This window comes from Biomphalaria glabrata, chromosome 10 (genome assembly GCF_947242115.1).
Source record: "Biomphalaria glabrata chromosome 10, xgBioGlab47.1, whole genome shotgun sequence".
NCBI lineage: Eukaryota > Metazoa > Mollusca > Gastropoda > Planorbidae > Biomphalaria > Biomphalaria glabrata.
Genome location: NC_074720.1, coordinates 15,140,098 through 15,163,565, shown reverse-complemented (window position 1 = coordinate 15,163,565; position 23,468 = coordinate 15,140,098). Strand labels below are relative to the sequence as shown.

At 37.7% G+C, this 23,468-nt stretch overlaps 1 protein-coding gene across 4 annotated transcripts in view; it reads left to right on the top strand.

Annotated features, from left to right (window-relative positions):
• The window catches only part of LOC106066546 (gamma-aminobutyric acid type B receptor subunit 2-like), a 335,198-nt gene that overhangs the window by 83,763 nt on the left and 227,967 nt on the right, over nt 1-23,468 (top strand). For all 4 annotated transcript variants that reach the window (XM_056043851.1, XM_056043852.1, XM_056043853.1 and 1 more), the window contains one exon: nt 13,926-14,033. The gene's annotated coding sequence lies outside the window, so the exon portion shown is untranslated. The remainder of the gene's footprint in view (nt 1-13,925; nt 14,034-23,468) is intronic.

Genomic DNA, 23,468 nt, shown 5'->3' with positions numbered 1-23,468 from the left:
CTAAACCTTCTCCAGGGAATGTCTGGCTCATTTATATTCAGACAGTAACGAGGATATAATTGCCTTGGCTATTAATTGGAATAGGATTTCCCGTCCAAGTTTAAAACGTAACAAAGAACTATAGGAAACCAAATACCACAAATATTTACCAGCACGACTTGTTTTTAAAGTAGTTGAGACCATTTCATCTTCCGGAATGTGCGAGTTTGTTTATCTGTTTGTGTTTTATTACGTTTAGTGGTCCACATATGGAAAAGCTGCTATTGTTTTTGTGTTGACTGTTCGTCTGTCACGCTTAGATCTTAAAAACTAAATAGACTATCTAAAATCCCATTGACCATCGCTCTCAGTGTGTCCCATATAGCACGACTTCTGTGTTCTAAATGCGTCTGTGAGTTTTAAAATGAAACATGCATTTTGTATGTAGATAAACGAAAAATATTTTTAAAACGCAAACAGAATAATTTTTTTATGTTTCGCACGAACATCTATTTTTTAGACTCACATTTAAAAAAATGAAGTACTCTCATTTGGATTATACCAAAAGTTAGTCATTTATAATACTACAAAAGTATAAAAAATAAAGTACGTATATTTCATACTTATGCAAAGGTCAGATATGATCCCCCAAAAGTGTATTGTACAATAAACTAAGTCTGCATATTTTATGACGGAACTTATTAACCATTTTTAAAACACGTGAAATTGAGAGCTTGCGTTATGCTCGGTCTATCTCTCATGGTCTACACTATGTTGATATGAGTTCACTATCGGGCTTATCATGTTTGAAATATCTGCTTAAGTGCAACATTTAATAGCAGTCTTCCGTTAGCGTGTCCAAATATTTACAACACTAAGTATGCATATTTTATGAGTGTAAGTATAGACCGTTCTCAAGAATAGAGAAATGAAGTTCCGGTCATTCGTTATCGGCATTGGATCTTGATCTAGATTGTATAATAAGTCTATAAATTAGTAAAGAAGCTGTACACGCACACACACACACACACACACACACGCACACACACACACACACACACACGTACACTCATGCATACATTCATCAGAATGTCTATCTATATAAACAGAAAGCTTCGATCGAGCAAGAGCGTCTCGCTAACTTTAAATTCTTAATGGCTACCAACCTAGGAGAAAGACAACTCTAAAAAAAAAACCCTTCTTTCGAGAGACCAATTGGAGGCCTCAACTCTGACCTGCGACGTCGAAACCTGTGGGCAATTTAGACCAATAGCTTGTTGCCTTGTCACAGGTCGTAACGTCACATGTGACGTGGCAATGGTCTAAAAACGATTAGCCTCGGCTGAAGCCACATCTTCATTTAGAGATGGTACATTCCGAGACTAAAGCCTAGACCTCAGATTACGATGAATATCTCAGGGTGTCCAACTAGAATTGAACCCAAGTAAGCTGAGCGCTTCATCACACGACAACAACATATCTTTAATATTTTTTTTAAATCTCATCATCAACCTATCCCAAAAACGTTTCAGAATATTACAAATATTTCTGAAGCGGAAATTCCTTAAGACTCCATCTTTTTAAATCACCCAAATAAAGGAAATGACATTTAGATATTTCATCTCCGAACAATGCTCTTCATTCTTATAATTGGATCTCGTAACCAGAGATAATATTGTCCTTACCTTGGCCACCACCCACCATTTTAGTTCCAAGACACTTAGAAAAATAGAATTAAGAACAGAAGGCTGCCATGAGCTCTCGGAATAACATCATCAGAAATGGGACTGGCAGGCGCACGCTCGCACGCACGCACACACACACATACAAAAACACACACACACTCACAGATACTGCCGGATTGAGACTAGTCCACTGAAAAACAGACCCACACTCTCACACGAGAGTCACACACACACTCATAGGAACTTAGCCTAAAAGTTCAAGAAGGTTATTTTTGGTTCCTATTCCTACGTGGAGAACTTTTGCTGGGAACTGACCAATAGAAACTTAAACTCGTGATTCCACGACATTTTTTTTCTATTTTCTATATTTCTCTCGTTAAAATGGGATAAGGATGAGGGGGGATGATAAAGTGTATGTGTGTGTGTGTTTATGTGTGTAAGGGAGCCACAATCAAATTAAAATGGTAATGTTGGACTGTTAGCGACTTTGACTCGTTTCTGTCACAGACATGCTGTTTTTCTTTTAGTTAAGCTAATGGGGTCTGGAGACCTGGTAGTCTACACTCTACAGAATGTGAACTTACACAGTAGAATGTGTTCTTCTCTGTAGAGCATGGGCGTAGCCAGGATTTTTTTTCGGGGGGGGGGGGGGTTTAGGGGGGGGATTTTTTCTCCCCCCCCGCCCCCCCCCCCTTCGCGAAAAAAATATTTGTATATATGTATGTGTGTGTGTGTGTTCATAATCTTTATTACATTCTGACCCTTCATTCTTTTGGAAGACGTTTATTGTGCCCTAGAATAGGTTCTTCCTGGAGTTAGTGGAAAAAATGTTGACTCCCCTCCATTGCCAGCAAGGGGCTCTGGGGGAGCTCTAAGAGCTCACCCTAGATCGGGGCGGAGCCCCGCCGCCAAGCACTATTTCTGGCATAGAATGTCAACAAAATGCATATTCTGAGGTATCTACAGTGCATTTTCCTGCTATTAAAAAGTCTTATCTCAAAAATGTATGTGCTATTTTTACTGACTAAGACCCTGCCGCGCCGTTCGGCGCATTTGCCGTCAAGCTGTTTCCACAAAAATCTGTCACTGGTAATTTCTGAAGCCTCTTCCCACCTGCTCCGAGGACCTCCATGAATGTGTGGCGCCAAGTTGTACTAGGATGTCATCGCAACTCTTATTATGCGTAATTTATTTTGTCGGAGAACATGTCCCGCAAACCTCCTGCGACGCTCTGTCACAATTTTACTAAGGGGTCGACTCCCAGTTCCGCATAGGATTTCAATGATTTAGACCCGATCTCAATAACTAACTCCTAAAATCTGTCTTAGCCATCTTTGTTGAGCCACATTTAGTGTTTTTCAATTTCGGCAGATGACTATTCACTGCACTTTATTAATGGAGCCCAGCCACTGGTAGAAATGTAACCTCTCGTGAATACGCTCTTGCAATTGGGTGACTGTAGTTTGCATTAGATTTTATATCGAAAGGTATAGTTTTATCGTCAAAATCATCTGTTAGAGGTTTTAAACTAAAAATCTCAGGACTTTGTTGTAGTTTTTTTAAATTCAAAACCCCAATTTAGCTACGATCATAGAATTTGGTAACTGTAGTTTGCTTTAGAGTAATATTGAAGATAGAGGTTTTACACCTCAAAACGCTCTGTAGGGGGATTTTTAACTCAAAACCATCTGGAGGAAAGGAGTTTAAACTCAAAACCCTCAATTCGCTTGGCTACGATCAAATAATTTTAGTGTGTAATTTGCTTTTTTTTTTATATTGAAGAGGTATTTTTTAGCATCAAACTGTTGTGAAGGGGGATATGAACTCAAAACCCCCTTTGGCAACGCTCATAGCATTTTGAGTGCGTAATTTGCTTTTTTTTTTACATTGATGATGTATTTTTTAACTTCAAACCCCGCTGGCGGGGGGTTTAAACTCAAAACCCATATGGCTACGCTCTTAGATTTTAGAGTGTGTAATTTGCTTTTTTTTTTATTGAAGATGTATTTTTTTGCTTCAAACTCCACTGGAGGGGAGTTTAAACTTAAAACTGAGTCAAAACCCATTTAGCTACGCTCATAACATTTTGAGTGCATAATTTGCTTTTTTTTCCATATTAAAGAGGGGGTCTATCGTAAATTTTGGAGGGGTTTTAAAATCAAAATCTTCCTTAACTGTGCACTTGGAATTTGGGGATTATCGTTTGCATTTTTTGTGTGTTTTGTTTTATAGAAGAGGGGGATTTAACTGCAAAAACCCCTGGTAGGGGGTTTTAAACTCAAAACCCCTGTTAGGGGTTTTAAACTCAAAACCCCCTGGTAGGGGTTTTAAACTCTAAACCCCCTGGTAGTGGTTTTAAACTCAAAACCCCTATAGCTGTGCTGGGGCAAGTGATGGTTTAGTATTAAAATCTCACCTAAAATTAACAAAATCAAAGCAAAAAAACATGTCACTAAAGTCCGTCTTTCCCCCCCTCCGTGGTAGGGGGTTTCAAACTCAAAACCCCCTGTTAGGGGGTTTCAAACTCAAAACCCCATGGTAGGGGTTTTAAACTCAAAACCCCTTTGGCTGCGCTGGGGCAAGTGATGGTTTAGTATTAAAATCTTACCTAAAATAAAGAAAATCAAAGCAAAAAATCAGTCACTTAAGTCCGTCTCCCCCCCCCCTCGGGGGGGGGGATTTCATTTCGGGGGGGGGGGGGGTTTGAACCCCAAACCCCCCCCCCTGGCTACGCCCATGCTGTAGAGTGTGGTCTTCTCTGTAGAATGTGTTCTTCTCTGTAGATTGTGGTCTTCTCTGTAGATTGTGGTCTTCTCTGTAGAATGTGTTCTTCTCTGTAGATTGTGGTCTTCTCTGTTGAATGGGGTCTTATTCTGTAGAATAGAGTCGTCTCTATAGAATGGGGTCTTATTCTATATAATGGGGTCTTCTCTGTAGAATTGGATCTTTTCTGTAGAATGGTGTCTTATTCTGTAGAATGGGGTCTTATTCTGTAGAATGGGGTCTTCTCGATAGAATGGGGTCTTATTCTGTAGAATGGGGTGTATTCTGTAAAATGGGGTCTTATTCTGTAGAATGGGGTCTTATTTTGTAGTCTTACTCCGTACATTGTAGTCTGACTCTGAAGATTGTAGTATTCTTGCAATGTTGTAAGTTTTTTTTTATTTTTTTTTATTTAAAAAAAAGTGTTTTCATTTTTCAATCAGAGGCGGCGCGATGTAAAACGATGTTGCACCCAATAGGGAAACAAGCATTACCAGCGCCTTTTCCCTTGATTTCATGGGAATTTTTAAACTGGAGTGACATTATTTTCTCCTGCAGGAAGAATGTCCGTGCTCTGAGGCGGCCTGATGGAGTGGCTAGTCCCGAAGCCCCGCCAGAAAGAGAAACTTTTGTCAGCGTCAGCACTTTTCACACAATATGCGTAGCCCTGGTATAACACTCGCCCAGGGCGCCGCGTGGCCCTGGTATAACACTCGCCCAGGGCGCCGCGCACTTCTACCACCCCCACCACCTCTTTTGTGGTGTTCTGTCGCTGAGTATTAAATGCTACATAAATGCTCAGTGAAGGATTCTTCATGTGTTGCCTAAATGTAACTTTCAAGTGACTTAAATCCTATAACAGCACACACAAAAAATGTACACTGAAGCTGGCATCGCCGCTCCTGGTCTTCTGTTAGTTGTGTTGAAGACCAGGCTGCTAGTTCACACCTTAGGGTTTGCTACAGAGCAGAGTCTTTCCACTTCATGCAGCAATTTGTATTGTGTTCGTTACAAATGACTTATTGCCCTTTTACTTCCCAAACGATTTCATGGCAACAGGTTCAGGAAGTTGAGCTGTATGTCCCAATGATCATGATGCCTGGATCCACTCAGAGTACTGTCAACGTGTCAAGTGAAAGAATTACCAAGAAAAACAATGATGATTATGTAGAAGGAGACTTTAGGACTGGACCGTCCTATTTCCAATACAGTAGAACAGGACAAGAGATAGGACGGTAGAGTCTTATAGTCCAGTTCTGAACTGAACTGAAAATAGTGGTAGCATTATCATAACAGTCTTTGAACAACAAAAATCTATCATTCATGCATTTTAAGTAGAGTCGATTTGAGTTCAAGAAATAGAATATGACAATTAAAATAAATATAGCGACGGACTTGGCTATTATAAAACTAGGCCCAGAGATTTGATGGTAGGCCTATTATTATTTTGTTAGTTGCCCTTAGAAGCTACAACATCATTCCCATCGTTCTGTAGAGTTAAGCCAATTTTGAAATTGAGAATGATATTAAGGTTGAACATTTTGTTTTCAAAGCACCTCCAGTCACGTTTTCAATAGTCAACTTAGGACTCAAACTTATCTAAAAATAAACGAATTTTAACATGTCAACTGGGTTAGCTGCCCGCTCAATTCTCTTGGCTACTGGCCCGCAGGCCGCACAATTGACAGGCCTGCTTGTAAAGTACATCTATTTTGACAAGCTTGGTCCTTGGTTAAACTGGCAAGCGCGGACAATGTAACAGCAAGCACGTGCTATTAATTATTCAAGAGGTTAAGTTCAAATTGAGTTGTTTTTTTTATGCTGTTGTTCACGTGACCTAATTATGTTCAGCACCGTACTCAATGTTTGCTTTGGCAACAAATGGCGCTAATAAAAAAAAAATACATGCGTGAAAAAAAAAAGATTCACTCCAAAACATGGTGGGTTAGGTCAAAGGTTTTAGCCTGCCCTTCTGATTTTAAATAAACATTTAAATGGTTAGGTGATTTAGGTCTCGGGTCTCGGACTGACGTACTAATACAATATAAATATGTCCAAGGGATGGATATTTTGTCCAATATGACCTTTAAGGCGTCGCTAAATGGACAATTTAGGCTTCTGTTGGATGTTTATTTTAAGCTATTTGATTGGTTTAGTATCGTAGTTTTACTGCGTATATTTTGGGAGACAAAATAGATACACATGATCCTTTTACAAACTTGAAACCTAATGCTACAAAGTGTCAGAACTTTCGAAAGATAATGTAAGCAGAAGAGAGAGGACAGTAGAATTAGAGAGAAACAGAGAAAGAGAGAGAGAGACATAGAGAGAATGAAAGTAAGAGACGAAGTGAAAAATAGAGGGAAAGAGGAACAGAGTATAAGAGAGGAAGAATGAGTGAGAAAGATACAAAGACAGAATGAGAAAGAGGAAGAGTGGGAGAGAGAGAGAGTGATAAAAGAGACTGGGTGATGGAAAGAGAAAGATTGATAGAACGAGAAAGAGAGGTAGAGAGAAAGAGAGGCCGAGCGAGAGAGAGAGAGATAGAGGGGCCGAGCAAGGGAGAGAGAGAGCGAGAGAGAGAGTGATAGAGCGAGAAACAGATAAAATAGGAACTATCACATCGAAACAAATGTCACGAGAATTTCTAATAAGCACAAGAACTCGACGCTGTTTTTCCCGCCCTCTGTTTTTCTGTTTACTCTCTGCTGCTGTATTGTGCAACTTCTCCAAAAGAATGTCAGACGTGATGTTTGTTCCGATTTTAATTTATAGAGATTTTTTCCCGGGATATCTATGATATAAACAAAGCAAAAACCTACTCAGAAAATGTAACTTCTGCACGAGATATTTGTCACAGCATGCTGTCGTGTTGACAGCATGACATTATTAACGTCACGTCATCACCCAGTGACAGAAAGCAAGCAAAACAACAACATTGATGACGGCATGGACGTCATGTCAGCTTCAACTTAAGAATCGAATGTCAGAATGACCTTAACTGGCGTCATCATTAAAGATGTCACTCAAGTATGCAGACATGACAGTCTTATAATGTTAAGTAGGACTTAAACTCTGAGTCATAGTGAGCTGACAAAGTTTTCAGGTAAATAGAATTTCATGAAAATACATTTTCAGATTAATAGAATTCTAGGTAAATAAAATTTAATGTAAATAAAATTTCTAAAAAAAATTATTCTCAGATAAATTGAATTTAAGATAAATAGAATATCAGATAAATAGAATTCCAAATTTTGGGTGAATAAAATTTCAAATAAAAAAAGAATTTCACAAAAATATATTTTCAGATAAATAGAACTTCAGGTAAATAAAAATTACACATATATAGAATTTCAGATAATTAGAATTTCAGTTAATGGAAAATTAGGTTGATATACTTTGAATTAATAATAAAAAGAAATCATTAAGCGAGAGATCATGTGTGGTACCCCAACACTTCAACACGGAAGGCAGGAGTTGTCAACCTTTTGCTTCCATCTGCCAATTGTTTGTTTCACTTCTAGATCAGATACGCCTCACAAACGTGAACCCCTTTTGAAATACAGCCCTCTGGACTTCATTAACAGTTTAATATACCCTGTATAATCATTGCTATCAGAATCATATACATTTCGTATAGTATGAGCTGATATGTCCTATTGACGGTGCTAAGGAATCCACACACATTGACATAAACAAGATAAATTATAGTTACTATACAAACTTATCTACGTTTGCATTGATAATTTAAATTGATTTTTTAAAAATATACTACTGATTAATTATGAAAACTGTTCGCAGTTTTAAATTAGAAAAAATAAAACGCTCTGCTTCTAACTGAGAGATACTGAGATTCATAACTAACGAATATTCACATTTGACTAGAGTAACAAGTTTAGTAAAATCACTAAATTTAGAAAGCCTTCAGGATAGAAGACTCAAAAGTAAAGTAGCAATTATACATAAAACACTGAACCATAATCTTCAAATACAAAAACAAAATTTAATAAAATACTCAGAAAGACACAAAGATGGGGCACTTTGTTCCATATGCTAGGACAAATTTGTACAAATGCTCCTTCTTCCCTAGAGCATGGAATGGGTTGCCTGAGCTAGCCAGGAAAACCAGTGACTTAGAAGAATTTATGTCATTAGTTAATATGCATGACTAAATGCATGACTCGTAGGACGTATTCATCTTCTTATTTGAAGTAACGTCTGTATTATATAAGATAAGATAAGATAAATAGTTCTAACTTTATATCTAATAAATCGAGACAAATCGAGGATCAAAAATTTGTCTGTGTCCTGCAGTTTTGAACTTTAGGTGCTTGAGATAGCTTTAAAACCAACTCAAAATAGTGAATCAACCATCTATTTTCAATCACATAGTATTGCTCTTTCCTAGAGTTTTACCCTTTACAAAATCATGTACAATATTTTTCTATTTCTAAAAAATGTATTGCATGATCAAAACATCAAAATGAGCAGGAAGGATGAAGTTTCAAATAAAATGTCTCCATTGTTTATAAAATTGCAGTTTCGAGGCTAATCTTTTTTCAATTTCTTTAATTTTGCTTCTTAAATTCAGACGCTCGTAACAATTGGTTTGAGATATCTATCCCTGATTTCATGGTACAAACTGGAGGCAGCATATAAATAGCACTACTTTGTATGACGTTGGCAAGACGACCACCTGGTGACATTTAGTGAAATTGCCTTCAGTTTTTCAGTGTTGAGAAAGGTTTTCTATTACATTATGTACATAATTGTTTTTCAATAATAAGTTGTTGTTTTTTCATCCCACCACTGTGTGGAAAATTGTACTTTACTGCTATTCAGTTTCATAAATTCTGTAACTTAAAAGTTATTCGGTTAGTGCGACGTTAGTGCCTGTACAAATGCCACAGTTCCCTTTCTCTTGTCTTGTCCTGAGTGTTCCATGGGCTAACAGATGAACACAGCAGTGAATAGAACAATGTCGTATTCGGCTATTTTACCTTTTAGTTTAACGTTAACTAAACTAATTACAAACTCCAATGACGCCGTTCTGCTATTTATATTTAGCTTCCCCTCTCCTATTTTTCTCCTGTGTCCATCTAAATAAGCCTAATCGTCTGCTCTGACCTGTGTCCCGGCCTAGTTAGAAAAGGCGAATTCTCTTTCAATGTCTTCCCTTAGTTGAAAGGCAACAGATATATTAGAATCAACGAATCCTTACTGGAAATGATTGCACTCTTACTGGGTTTTATTTCAGGGGAGGGGGTAGGAAGGAAATAGAATAAAAAAAAAGGAGTTCTCTGCCACTGTCTCGATCAGCATTCACGGCTTGAAACTCTAAAAGGGCGGTTTGATCATTTGCAAGAGATCCGCCGAAAAAGAAAACGTGACGTCTGATGCAAGAAGAAAAAGCATTTCCGCTTTGCTAGTAGCCAATGGGTGCATTGGATTAATTCCGGAAGCGTTGAACTTAACCTATATTCTAGTTAACTACCTTGGTAACATATATTATTGTGTGTGGGATGTGGGTGTGGGGTAAATTAGTAGTTGAGGTTGAAGATATGGAGGGTTGGACTTGGGGCTTGTGGTGGTTACCTTATTGGCTACAAAACAAAGTATCATATAAGCATCACATGTTGGTAGTAGCGTTTGAGCGACTATGTTGTTCTGTGTTATGTGTTCTGTGTTGTTCTGTGTTATGTGTTGTTCTGTTATTCTTCTTCTTATCTTATAATACAGACGTTACTTCAAAAAAGAACATGATTACGTCCTACACGTCATGCATTTAGTCTTGCATATTAACCAATGACCTAAACTCCGCCAAGTCACTGGTTTTCCTGGCTAGCTCAGGCAACCCATTCCATGCTCTAATAGCACTAGGGAAGAAAGAGTATTTGTACAAATTTGTCCTAGCATATGGGACGACGAATGTGTCTTTATCTTTGCGTCTTTCTGAGTATTTTATTAAATTTTGTTTTTGTATTTGAAGATTATAATTAAGTGTTTTATGTATAATTACTACTTTACTTTTAAATCTTCTATCCTGAAATGCAAATGGGATGTTATTCTTTAATTAAGTAAATCATAGCAATGTTTCATGTGCGGTTTCTTTACATTTTGATATTTAAGACTTCGAACTCGAGGACTAAGGCCTACTCAGTCGAAACGCTAACCACTGGGCCAGGGAACTGCTTATGAAAACAGGTTTGATATTGACAAACTTTTCTGTCTACAAAAAATAAATAAATTCAACTTATACCAAACAAAATAAATAATTACCAATAGTTAATTAGTTGATCCGAGATTAGATGTGGGAGAAACAACGTGTATAAAGTTTTTACCAGACAGACAGACAGACAGAGTGAGTTGATAAACATTTTGTAAAGATCAGCATAACTAAAGGATGGGCCTTAGAAAATACAGAAAAAAAAACGAGTTTAATAAAACGTCATAAAAAATCGTTACGTCATCGATTTTTCTAGAAGAAAGCAGACGACAATATGGTAACTCTTTTACTGTGTGGACAGTTTTCTCCAAATTATCGTCTGTGACCTATTTGGGGACATAGTTTTCTTCCCCAATATTAAGTTTAAACATTTTTTTTGCTCAAATAATAAAAACACAGAACATTGATTTCTTCCTACAAGACCTTTCGGTACTCTGACTGTTGTGTATGGATTCTACAATGATTTCTGCCTTCAAGACCTTTCAGTACTCTGACTGTGGTGTATGGAGTTTTTTTTTTAAAACAAACTCAAAACCCCCTAGCTACGCTCATAGAATTTGGTGACTGTAGTTTGCTTTAGAATAATATGGAAGAGAGGGGGTTTCAACCTCAAAACTATCTGTAGTGAGATTTTAAACTCAAACCATCTGGAGGGGGTTCTAAACCTAAGGCCCTCTCAAGGAGGGGGGTTTAAATTATAAACGTTCCTTGGCTACGGTCATAGAATTTTGAATGTGCAATTTGCTTTTTTTATATTGAAGAGGTGGGCTTTAGCTTCAAACCCCACTGGATGGGGGTCATGAAAGCAAAACGTCCTATGGTAACTCATGTATGCTTTGTGAAGAGGCGGTTTTATCGTAAAAACAAAATTTGGAGGGGGTTATTAGACACAAAACCCCTCTTGGCTACGCTCATAGAATCTGGTGACTGCGTATTCTTTAATCTTATTTGAAAGAGGGGTTTTATCTTTAAAAAAATTCGTACGGGTTTTAAACTCAAAATCCCCATTGGCTATGCTCTTGGAATTTGGGGATTGTCGTTTGCATTTCTCTTTGTTTAATAGAATAGTGGGGTTTTAACCGCAAAACCCCATGTAAGGGGATTTTAAACTCAACCCCCCCCCTTGGCTGTGCTTGGGTAAGTGATGGTTTAATATTACAATCTCACCTAAAATAAACAAAATCAAAGCAAAAAATCACTCACAAAGTTTCACCTCCCCCTCTGCGGGGATATTAAATTTCAAGGGGGGGGGGAAAGGAACCCCGAATCGCACCCCCGGCTAAGCCCATGATACGTTGCATTATATTAACACTGATACTATTAACAATAATGGTAATTATTATTATCATTATTAGAAACACATAGAGTCTGAAATGACTTGAAAATATACAAAAGTACCGAATATTAAAATCAGCTTTAACGTCGTAGGCTTTGAAAGATGAGTTTGTTTGCTGAGCAAATCGCTGACCCTAAGACATTGGCACAACCAGGCCCATCTTTTCCCTTCACTGACCAGTACGTCCATCTCCAGTGTTTCCCTATTCTCCTCTTTCCTCCCACATTTGATATCTACTCACGGGTGGACATAGGAATTCCAAGCACGATGGGCATTTGCTGGGCAAACTCTCGGTCAGTGGTCGGAGGGGGGCTTCGGAATTTTTTTTTATATTTCTGGTCACGTGGTCAAAGTTTTCCTTGCGTCACGAGGTCCAATGTAATGTTTATTCAGAGGGATTCCGTTTCGAAGTTCGGGTCACTGCTGGTCAGTTGGAAAGAGGGGAAAGGGCGAGTGGAAGAATAAATAGTAGCCAACGTTTATGTCGGTCACTCACTTTTTTCTGTCCATCATTTAAATTGTCCAATCTAAAGTGAGAGAGACAAGTGCTTATGAAAATAGATAGTTTTATAGTTATGTATTGTTCGTTTTACATTTGTTGTCGACTTCCTAATTCTCTACACAAGTCTATCCCCACCTAATTAGTACTGTCTCTCTATAAAACTAAATTAATGAATTACAACTAATTGATAAAATAATTGATCGATTTTTTTATTGATTCTGGTGTTGCTAGGGACAACGAATATTTGTCGAAGGTTTAACTTTGTCCGAGCATGGGAAGTGGGATAAATAAAGAGCACAAAGTTTGTACCAGACAAAGTCTTTAACAACAATGAACTACATGACTGATTACAAATAATTCACAGTATTTCACTTAATGTAAGCTTTCATTTTAAAATAATATTTTTAATTTCGATAGACCTCTATTTTGGATGGAAATTGTTGATGGACATACTGATAACTGTCCACAATTGCGTAAGCTACTCACCCGGCCTTGCGGTCTGACCTTGTCATCGGCAATGACTAATTGTGCAAAGTTTCAACTTGATCCGAGAATAGGAAGTGGGAGAAATAACGTGTCACCAAAACCTTGACCAGACAGACAGACAGTCGGTGTGACTTGATAGAAGCTCCATAAAAATGGCAGTAGAATGGGTGATATCGGACCGACAATAAAGTCATTTTTTATAATACAAACTTCTGTGTTGTTTCTTCGAAAAACCAAATCCCCAGGGGGGTGGGGCCAAAGTGGAAGGAGTTCATTGAATTTAACCCCCCATCCCCCCCCCCTCGCCATTTCCATGTGTCCAACTTTTACTAGACTCTTATTTTTTTTACGACAAAAGTTGGTTGAATAGAAACATTTAGCCTGGTATCAAAGTCTCTGCAATCTATATTAACTAAGGATTGAATTTTAGACCAGAGAAGAATGTCGACTATAAATCATTTGACATTAGCCATTTGTGATCGAATTATTTTCTATTGGTTTCACACACGCAAAATGCTCATGTCAAGGTCGAGTGTGGGTTGGGGGGGGGGTCTTCGACTGGATTCAGATTTTTATTTTTTGTATTATTATTTATTTGTATTATTTATTATTGATACAGTTATTTTAGAATGTCTTACAATTGCCACATTAAGTCTGCACAATGTTCTCTTAATAACTTAATCAATATACAATAAGTATGTTGGTTGCATGGTCGTGTGGTATGCGCTCTGGACTGTTGTCTCGATGACTCCGGGTTCGAACCTGCCCAACGCCATCCCACTCGGTCCTGCGGAAGTTTTGGGCAACGATGTAATAATCTGCAATTTCAAATGAACATCTGAAAGTTGTAAAATTAACAATTTACACAATTTTCTTTATACGATATAATCTATTGACAGCTGTCTACATGTAAAAGTTGGCATAATAAATCTTGTATCTTTGTTTCAGAAGAGTGCTGAGAATACGTCTTATAACAGTACTTACAACAGTACATATTACAGACATACAGTGAAATGAAATGAGAACTCACAGTCGCTTGTTTTGGATAAATTCGTGGTAAGTAGAAAAAACAACAAGTTTTATAACAGTGTATATTGTATGATATACATTAACACTTTTTTCTTTTATGAACTGGGCACAATATATGAACATTTCCACAAACATGTCTTTAAAATGAACCATTATTTAAACCTAAGAATAAAAACTATCTTCCTGTCTCTTCCGGCAAAGTAAAGAAAGATAATCTTGAACACAAACCAATCTTCGAAAAAACTCAATGCAAATATTGTGAAAACTATAAGCGGATGGATCAGATTCAGATACAAGGGAGATAAGAAACGTCCGTGAAAGTAGTCCTATCATCCATTAGGTTTATTTCCTTTATTAATTTGCAAACAATTATAGAGCGTCAGTAAGAGTTCCAGAGCAAGGGAGATATAGGAATGATAATGTGACTGTCCATTGACATTAGATACTGGGCTCTATTCCTCAACGAGATTTCAAACTCGTGATTCCCTCTGTTTGCAAGTCAAGAGTATTATCACTCGGCCACCCCACAAAAGGTATATAAGAATTCATTATTAGCTAGCGTCTATAGGTGAAGCTCATCAATAGCGTCTATAGGTGAAGGTCATCAATAGCGTCTATAGGTGAAGCTCGTCCTGTGAGAGGTTTGGGATAAGATGTAGAATATCTTCAATTCTGAAGGAATATCCGTAACACATAAAACAACAAAACATTTTACAGTTATAAGTTGGTTATAGATGAAACAATAAAACAATACCCGCCGAAAGTTGCTTTCCTTTGAAATAAAAGATTGACCGAAAAACATTATTGGGTTCACATCCGTGTTGACAAACACTTAGCTCTCAGTTGTCTGTCGTGAATCACTTAGCTCTCAGTTGTCTGTCGTGAATCAGTGATCTCCCCTACAGCGTGCACGTCGCCGTCAATCCAGCATTCAATTATAGATGCACTAATTTCTCTGATGCTGATGTCAGTCACTCGCTAGTGCCGGATACGTTCTGAAGGTGGGCTACATATCGGATGGCAACCTTCTCTCTCTCTCTCTCTCTCTCTCTCTCTCTCTCTCTCCCTCTCTCTCTCTCCATCTCTCTCTCTCTCTCTCTCCATCTGTCTCTCTCCCTCTCGCTCCCTCTCCCTCTCTCTCCCTCTCTCTCCCTCTCTCTCCCTCTCTCTCCCTCTCTCTGTCTCCCTCTCTCTCTCCCCCTCTCTCTCTCTCCATCTGTCTCTCTCCCTCTCGCTCCCTCTCTCTCCCTCTCTCTCTCCCTCTCTCTCCCTCTCTCTCCCTCTCTCTGTCTCTCTCACTCTCTCTCCCTCTCCCTCTCTCTCTCCTTCTCTCTCTCTCCCTCTCTTTTTCCCTCTCTCTCTCCCTCTCTCTCCCTCTCTCTGTCTCTCTCCCTCTCCCTCTCTCTCCCTCTCTCTGTCTCCCTCTCCCTCTCTCTCTCCTCCCTCCCTCCCTCCCACAATCCACACTTTTTATCTGAATCCTTAGGTGTTGTTTTTTTTTTGTGTTTTTTTCGGAGAAAAAAAAGTAATTAAAAGATTATCAGCATGCACGATCGAATCTGGTGGGATGCTTTTTGTGTGTGTGGCTTCAAAGGAGGTCCAGAGGACACAGACGTGTTTGTTGTGTCTGTTTGGCTCCGCCCACCTGGAGAACAAGATAAGCTTGATATCATTAGGTTCTAGACAAACAGATCTCATGTCATTTTCTAACATTTGATCATCTGTACAGAAATTTTAGAGCTTCCTGTGCCTAGGACGTGCCAAGTTCAATGAATAAGTTGTTTTTATGTATGTTTGTATGTATGTATGTATGTATGTTTGTATGTATGCATGTATGTATGCATGTATGTATGTATATATGTTGTACAGACGTTTTCATTGTCAACAAGTTTCTTTTATTGGCCTTGCTGTTTTGTAGTCAAAGATCAACCACCTGATCATTCAGGCTCGAGTTATTCCAATATGGAAACGTCTATCAAGAATAGGAGAGGACTAAGCCCCCCCCCCCCCCAAAAGATACCACTACTAATGAGGTATGGAGAATGTTTCCCCCCAAAAAAAAAAAGATCCCACTACTAATAAAGTACGGAGAATGTCTCCCCCCCCCCAAAAAAAAAGATCCCACTACTAATGAAGTACGGAGAATGTCTCCCCCCCCAAAAGATCCCACTACTAATGAAATACGGAGAATGTCTCCCCCCAAAAAAAAGATCCCACTACTAATGAAGTACGGAGAATGTCTCCCCCCCCCCCCCAAAAAAAAAGATCCCACTACTAATGAAGTACGGAGAATGTCTCCCCCCAAAAAAAAGATCCCACTACTAATGAAGTACGGAGAATGTCTCGCTAGTTACTCCCCCACCCACTCCCTATCTGCTTTTAAAGTCTGGCTCGTCACTTCAATAAAACATTACAGATAATTTATACAGGCCAAAAAAAAAAGTTATGATGCAGTACTTTAAGTGAGGTTTTACAAACAAGGCAATTAGGTCTAATGTATTCTCCACTAATGTGAAGCTGTGTCCAGCCTAAAGTATGTACTTTTCACGCTCCATACTTCAAACAACTTGATACCCGCCACGTTTGCAAGACTTTTTTTTTTTAATTTTGCAACTATCATTTAGCCGAGTTTTCTAAAACAAATCTGTCAGTGATGTGTACTGTGTAGCATTTTTAAAGGTACCTCACAACTGACCCACTGGCGGATCCAGAACTTTGGAGTGGGGGGGGGCGATTTTTTTCTAAACCCTAACCTTAACGCCCAATAAACCCTAACCCTATGCATAAACGTGCGTACAGCATATATATAAAAAACAGTCTTTCTCTTGCAAGCTTGGGGGTCTGGGAGAGCGCTGTAAGCTTTTTCAGTGGGGTTCGGGGCGAAGCCCCGGCGCCCAAAAGCGTTTTCTTGCATTTTTCTCTGCATAAACGCATTCTTCTGACATCTACAGCTTATTATTTATCAGTGAGGTTCGGGGCGAAACCTCGACGCTAAAAGCCTTTTCTGGCATTCTTCACTGCAGTAACGCATTCTCGTGCCCTACAGCTCATTATTCATTCTATTATAAAGTGCCTTTTGAATAATGAGAAAAATATTCTAATATGAATTTATAATCCCTTAATACATTGCAAATAAAACCGATTTGTTCTTTGAAAAGATTAGATACCCCACATATTCAGATTAAGGTTTTGAGGATCGCCGCCGAAAAAAAAAATATTCGATTAATAATATTCAATAAAATACAAGTATAAATTATGAGTTATAGTCCTAAATTTATTTAACGAGAAAAATATGAGATAGAGTAAAGGTTGGAAAAAGTCGACTAGGAAAAGATTATTTGGCTTTTGAACTCATCTCAACCGTGACTGTTATATTGAAAAATTTCGTTTGAATTATAACTTTTCCAAAGCAAAGTCTTTCTTAAAATAGTTATGATAAATTCATGTCAAATTACACAGACTCTGTCTGGAAAGGGCAAGGGCGGTAAAATGAAAACTATTAATTTTCGCTCCTTTTTATAATTTCTGCTATTGATTGCATTTTGCATTAAAGAATAGGGGTTGGGTGACTCGATATAAGAATTTACTTTATAGCATATATAAATTATTAGTGACAGATTTTTTTAATTTTGTAATTTCTTACTATAATCCAAAAAGAAAAAGTATTGATTTGTCCGATATTCGACTAATTTTGTTCACATACTATGATTTCTCCATAAAAGCAGGACCGCCCCCCCCCACTCAAAGGGTTTAGATAGGAAGGGCGGTGGAGGTATTCGCTCTTCCCCTTCCAATCGGCCAACATATGAACGACATAATATAAAGACCGGTTAAAATACCAATAACAAGTTTTAATCATATAGATATTTAATTGATTCTGTTAGCAAGCTGTGATTTCTACAAATAAATAGGACCATCCCCCCACTCGAAAGTTTATGGTGGGGGGGGGGTGATTGATGCCATCGCCCCTCCCGACCCTACCAAATCGGCCAAAATACTAGAAAGGGGGGGGGCGAAATAATCTAAAAATAGGTTGAAATATAAATAATTAGTATATATTATTAACATAAGTAATAAATTCGCACACAAATTGTGTGAATTCTATACTATAATTCGTCCGCCCCCCCCGTTCGGGGGCGGGGGGGGGGGTCGGCCGAGTGGGGGGGGGGGGCGATCGCCCCTACCGCCCCCCCCCCTGGATCCGCCAGTGCTTACTGACCACAGTGTTAATTACGTTGTCTGTATTAAATAATACTTTCAATATGCTGCTTTGACCAGTCTGACTTGTGTACAAAACCCAATCCAATTGTTGTTACATGTAACTTGCAAATCTAAGAGTAATTTATTATTCAACAACGGAGCAGCAAAAATCATGACGCCATTAGGGCAAATACAAGCTGTAGTTGCGTGGGTTTTTATTTTAAAGTAAGGCTGACACTGACAGATTTGGTGTTCGTAGATTTGATCACATTACGTATTCAGGTTAGGGGAACACTACTCCGCCATGTACCTTCATTTGAAATCAGTAAACACTTTTTTCTTGTCAAGATAGAAAAAAAAGGCATGAAAGAGAAAGATAATATCAATAGGTCAAAGGGAAACTATTTAAAAACATGTTTATACATAGACATCATGCAGCATTAGTAAATTATATGGAACTTACTTATATATATGGGTATGTGTGTGTGTATAATTGGACTATTAATCTTTCTGTGGTCGTCAACTTTGTCAGTTAATCAATAAATATAATTTTTCCAACTTGTGTGTCACCCGCAAAAGCGTGTCGGCCAGTGCGGACCTCACCCCTCTCACCCTCCTAGTGACGCCACTGATATGTAGCACAATTTTTCACGACTAGATCTAGCCTAGATCTACAAGTAGCCCCTATTTCGAGTTATAAAATAAAAAAAAATACAAAAACTTGCCACAGTGCGTGTGTTTCTTTGTTTGTGAGGGTGTATAATACTGTTTGTGTATATGGGTATACATATATATTAGAAAGTGTGTGTGTGTTTGTTTTTTATGTCTATGTATATAAGATGTATGATAAAAAATGGACAAAGAAAACTCGTCTTAGGTTGTTAGGGAGTTAGATCTAGTCATTTTCTTTGAAGTACTGTAAGTTATTTATAGAGCCTGCCCCCACCACCTTTCCTTTTTTCCCCTCATATAGGCTTCACAAGCAGAGTGTCTATGCTTCTGTAGAATCCCTCCTGTCCCTAGAGGACAGCTCATTTGGACAGCTTCTGTCAAAATACCAGACATTATTAAGAGAACCAAGATCCGGGGACCCACACAGTAAAGGAAAAGAAAAGAAAAGAAGGAAAGAGAGGAAGAGAAGAGGAAGGAACAACAAAAGTAAGAAAAAAGAAATAAAAACAGAAAGAAATCACGAGAAGGAAGAAAGGTGAACAAATGAAAGAGCGATGAAGAGCTGGAAAAGAAATTTAATCTACGCGGGTCTTCCTCTTGTTCCAGAGAAATCTGTCAGTGATGTCCACTCCCATCCCACATGACCACCACCATGACATCATCCACCATCCAGACTGAGACACGTACAGCGGTGGAGATTGCAGAGATCTATTCTTAGCCTGTACCACTTAGCATCCACTGTCTTGTCATAATTAGCCGCGTCCACCATTCTTAATGTTTCATACGTCACTTCCTCTCGATATACTTTACACCTGCTGAAATAACTTACGCAACGGGTTACTTCCCTTGTTTGCGTCTCCCTTCTCTCGTCCTTTCCCTAATACTTTGAGAGTGTCGCTTCTCGGCATTCATTCGTGTCAGTAGTTCGATGGAGAATCAATTTGTTTGAACACCAAAGTTTTCTTAACTTTAAAAAATGTACATTATTTAATCTTTTTTTTTGCTGACTAAATACTGAATACATTTATAAACATGTTTATATGACTCCTTCTTTCTCGAAGACAATAGATCTCTCCAGATGAATAACTGGTTTCAGTTCGGGCAAAATCGCAGTCAGTGAAAGTAAAAACTAATCGATGCTCTTGATACATCTATGTCATTGACTTATTTTACCAGACTCGATTAGAGAGTCTTGTCTTTGATGCTATTGTTTCTTTAAAACCTAGGTCTCCTATCGTTTGAAACCTAGGTCTCCTAATGTTTAAAACCTAGGTCTCCTATTGTTTAAAACCTATATCTCCTAATGTTTAAAACCTAGGTCTCCTAATGTTTAAATCCTAGGTCTCGTAATGTTTAAAACCCATGTCTCCTAATGTTTAAAACCTAGGTCTCGTAATGTTTAAAACCTAGGTCTCCTAATGTTTAAAACCTAGGTCTCCTAATGTTTAAAACCTAGGTCTCCTATTGTTTAAAACCTATATCTCCTAATGTTTAAAACCTAGGTCTCCTAATGTTTAAACCTAGGTCTCCTATTGTTTAAAACCTAGACCTTCTGTTGTTTAAAACCTAGGTCTCCTAATGTTTAAAACCTAGGTTTCCTATTGTTTAAAACCTATATCTCCTAATGTTTAAAACATAGGTCTCCTAATGTTTAAAACCTAGGTCTCGTAATGTTTAAAACCCATTATTCTAATGTTTAAAACCTAGGTCTCGTAATGTTTAAAACCTATGTCTCATAATGTTTAAAACCTAGGTCTCGTAATGTTTAAAACCTAGGTCTCCTAATGTTTAAAACCTATGTCTCCTAATGTTTAAAACCTAGGTCTCGTAATGTTTGAAACCTAGGTCTCCTAATGTTTAAAACCTAGGTCTCCTATTGTTTAAAACCTATATCTCCTAATGTTTAAAACCTAGGTCTCCTAATGTTTAAAACCTAGGTCTCCTAATGTTTAAAACCCATGTCTCCTAATGTTTAAAACCTAGGTCTCCTATTGTTTAAAACCTAGGTCTCCTATTGTTTAAAACCTATATCTCCTAATGTTTAATACCTAGGTGTCCTATTGTTTAAAACCTATATCTCCTAATGTTTAAAACCCAGGTCTCCTAATGTTTAAAACCTAGGTCTCCTATTGTTTAAAACCTAGACCTTCTGTTGTTTAAAACCTATGTCTCCTAATGTTTAAAACCTAGGTCTCCTATTGTTTAAAACCTATATCTCCTAATGTTTAAAACCCAGGTCTCCTAATGTTTAAAACCTAGGTCTCCTATTGTTTAAAACATAGACCTTCTGTTGTTTAAAACCTATGTCTCCTAATGTTTAAAACCTAGGTCTCCTATTGTTTAAAACCTATATCTCCTAATGTTTAAAACCTAGGTCTCCTATTGTTTAAAACCTATGTCTCCTAATGTTTAAAACCTAGGTCTCCTATTGTTTAAAACCTATATCTCCTAATGTTTAAAACCTAGGTCTCCTATTGTTTAAAACCTATGTCTCCTAATGTTTAAAACCCAGGTCTCCTAATGTTTAAAACCTAGGTCTCCTATTGTTTAAAACCTAGACCTTCTGTTGTTTAAAACCTATGTCTCCTAATGTTTAAAACCTAGGTCTCCTAATGTTTAAAACCTAGATCTTCTGTTGTTTAAAACCTAGGTCTCCTAATGTTTAAAACCCATGTCTCCTAATGTTTAAAACCTAGGTCTCCTATTGTTTAAAACCTAGACCTTCTGTTGTTTTAAACCTAGGTCTCCTATTGTTTAAAACCTAGGTCTCGTAATGTTGAAAACCTAGGTCTCCTAATGTTTAAAACCTAGGCCTCCTATTGTTTAAAACCTATATCTCCTAATGTTTCAAACCTAGGTCTCCTAATGTTTAAAACCTAGGTCTCGTAATGTTTAAAACCCATGTCTCCTAATGTTTAAAACCTAGGTCTTGTAATGTTTAAAACCTATGTCTCATAATGTTTAAAACCTAGGTCTCGTAATGTTTAAAACCTAGGTCTCCTAATGTTTAAAACCTATGTCTCCTAATGTTTAAAACCTAGGTCTCGTAATGTTTAAAACCTAGGTCTCCTAATGTTTAAAACCTAGGTCTCCTATTGTTTAAAACCTATATCTCCTAATGTTAAAAACCTAGGTCTCCTATTGTTTAAAACCTATGTCTCCTAATGTTTAAAACCTAGGTCACCTATTGTTTAAAACCTAGACCTTCTGTTGTGTAAAACCTATGTCTCCTAATGTTTAAAACCTAGGTCTCCTAATGTTTAAAACCTAGACCTTCTGTTGTTTAAAACCTAGGTCTCCTAATGTTTAAAACCCATGTCTCCTAATGTTTAAAACCTAGGTCTCCTATTGTTTAAAACCTAGACCTTCTGTTGTTTAAAACCTAGGTCTCCTATTGTTTAAAACCTAGACCTTCTGTTGTTTAAAACCTAGGTCTTCTATTGTTTAAAACCTAGACTTTCTGTTGTTTAAAACCTAGGTCTCCTATTGTTTAAAACCTAGACCTTCTGTTGTTTAAAACCTAGGTCTTCTATTGTTTAAAACCTAGACCTTCTGTTGTTTAAAACCTAGGTCTTCTATTGTTTAAAACCTAGACCTTCTGTTGTTTAAAACCTAGGTCTTCTATTGTTTAAAACCTAGACCTTCTGTTGTTTAAAACTTAGGTCTCCTACTGTTCAAAACTTAGACATTGCGTATAAAAAGAAGGCAAAATGTCATGGTACTTTTGCACACAGTTTAAACACTTTATTGAAGCTACACATTGTGAACAAATACTGTCCTATATGTATCGGGGATATGTTGACAACGTTTAAAGAGGAATCATTTTTATTTGTTCCAAACGTTTTGTGTTTCCTAGTTTTTAAACACTTTTCTTCCCCCCTCCCCCCTCAAAACAAAAAAATCGGGAATTCCCCAAAGTTTGACCATCTAGTTTTCTTGCGCTCACATCTGGATCTGTCATTGATGGTCAGTTCACACATGTGGATACTGACAAGCCAATCCATTTTAAGCCTCTTCCCTCCTTCCACCTTCTTTCCCCCTCCACCTTTATGTGATTTGGAATCTATTTCTGGCATTCCCGAACACTCAAGAAAGATAACCGTATTATTTGTGGAAGAAAACTGATGTACTACTTTTGGAATACTAATGACGCTTGCATGGCATACATTACGCGCACAAATAATAATTCTATATTTAGAAAACTATCAAACGCGTTTTTCGTTATTTATTTTTATATTGCAATAGAACTCTGGAACTGCATACAAATCAAGGTGACGTAATGAGACCAAATTTTTAAAAAAATATGCACTTCTCGTGGTCACATTTGTTTGTCTACAAACCTAAACCTCCAATGAAGTACTGTAGTTTGTCAGCAAAATGCAAAATCAAAGAGATTGTACTTTTGAAAAAGCGGTTTCTATCTGTAGCGATTAGTTATGCTTGATATTAAGATCTGATGTTTTAATTTTTTGCGAATTCTTTGTTCTGACGCAAACACGCACGCAAGTACATAAGGAACATCCACAAGTTGTAGAATGAATATCAGATTTACACAAACCAAACAGGAATAATCACACACACACACACACA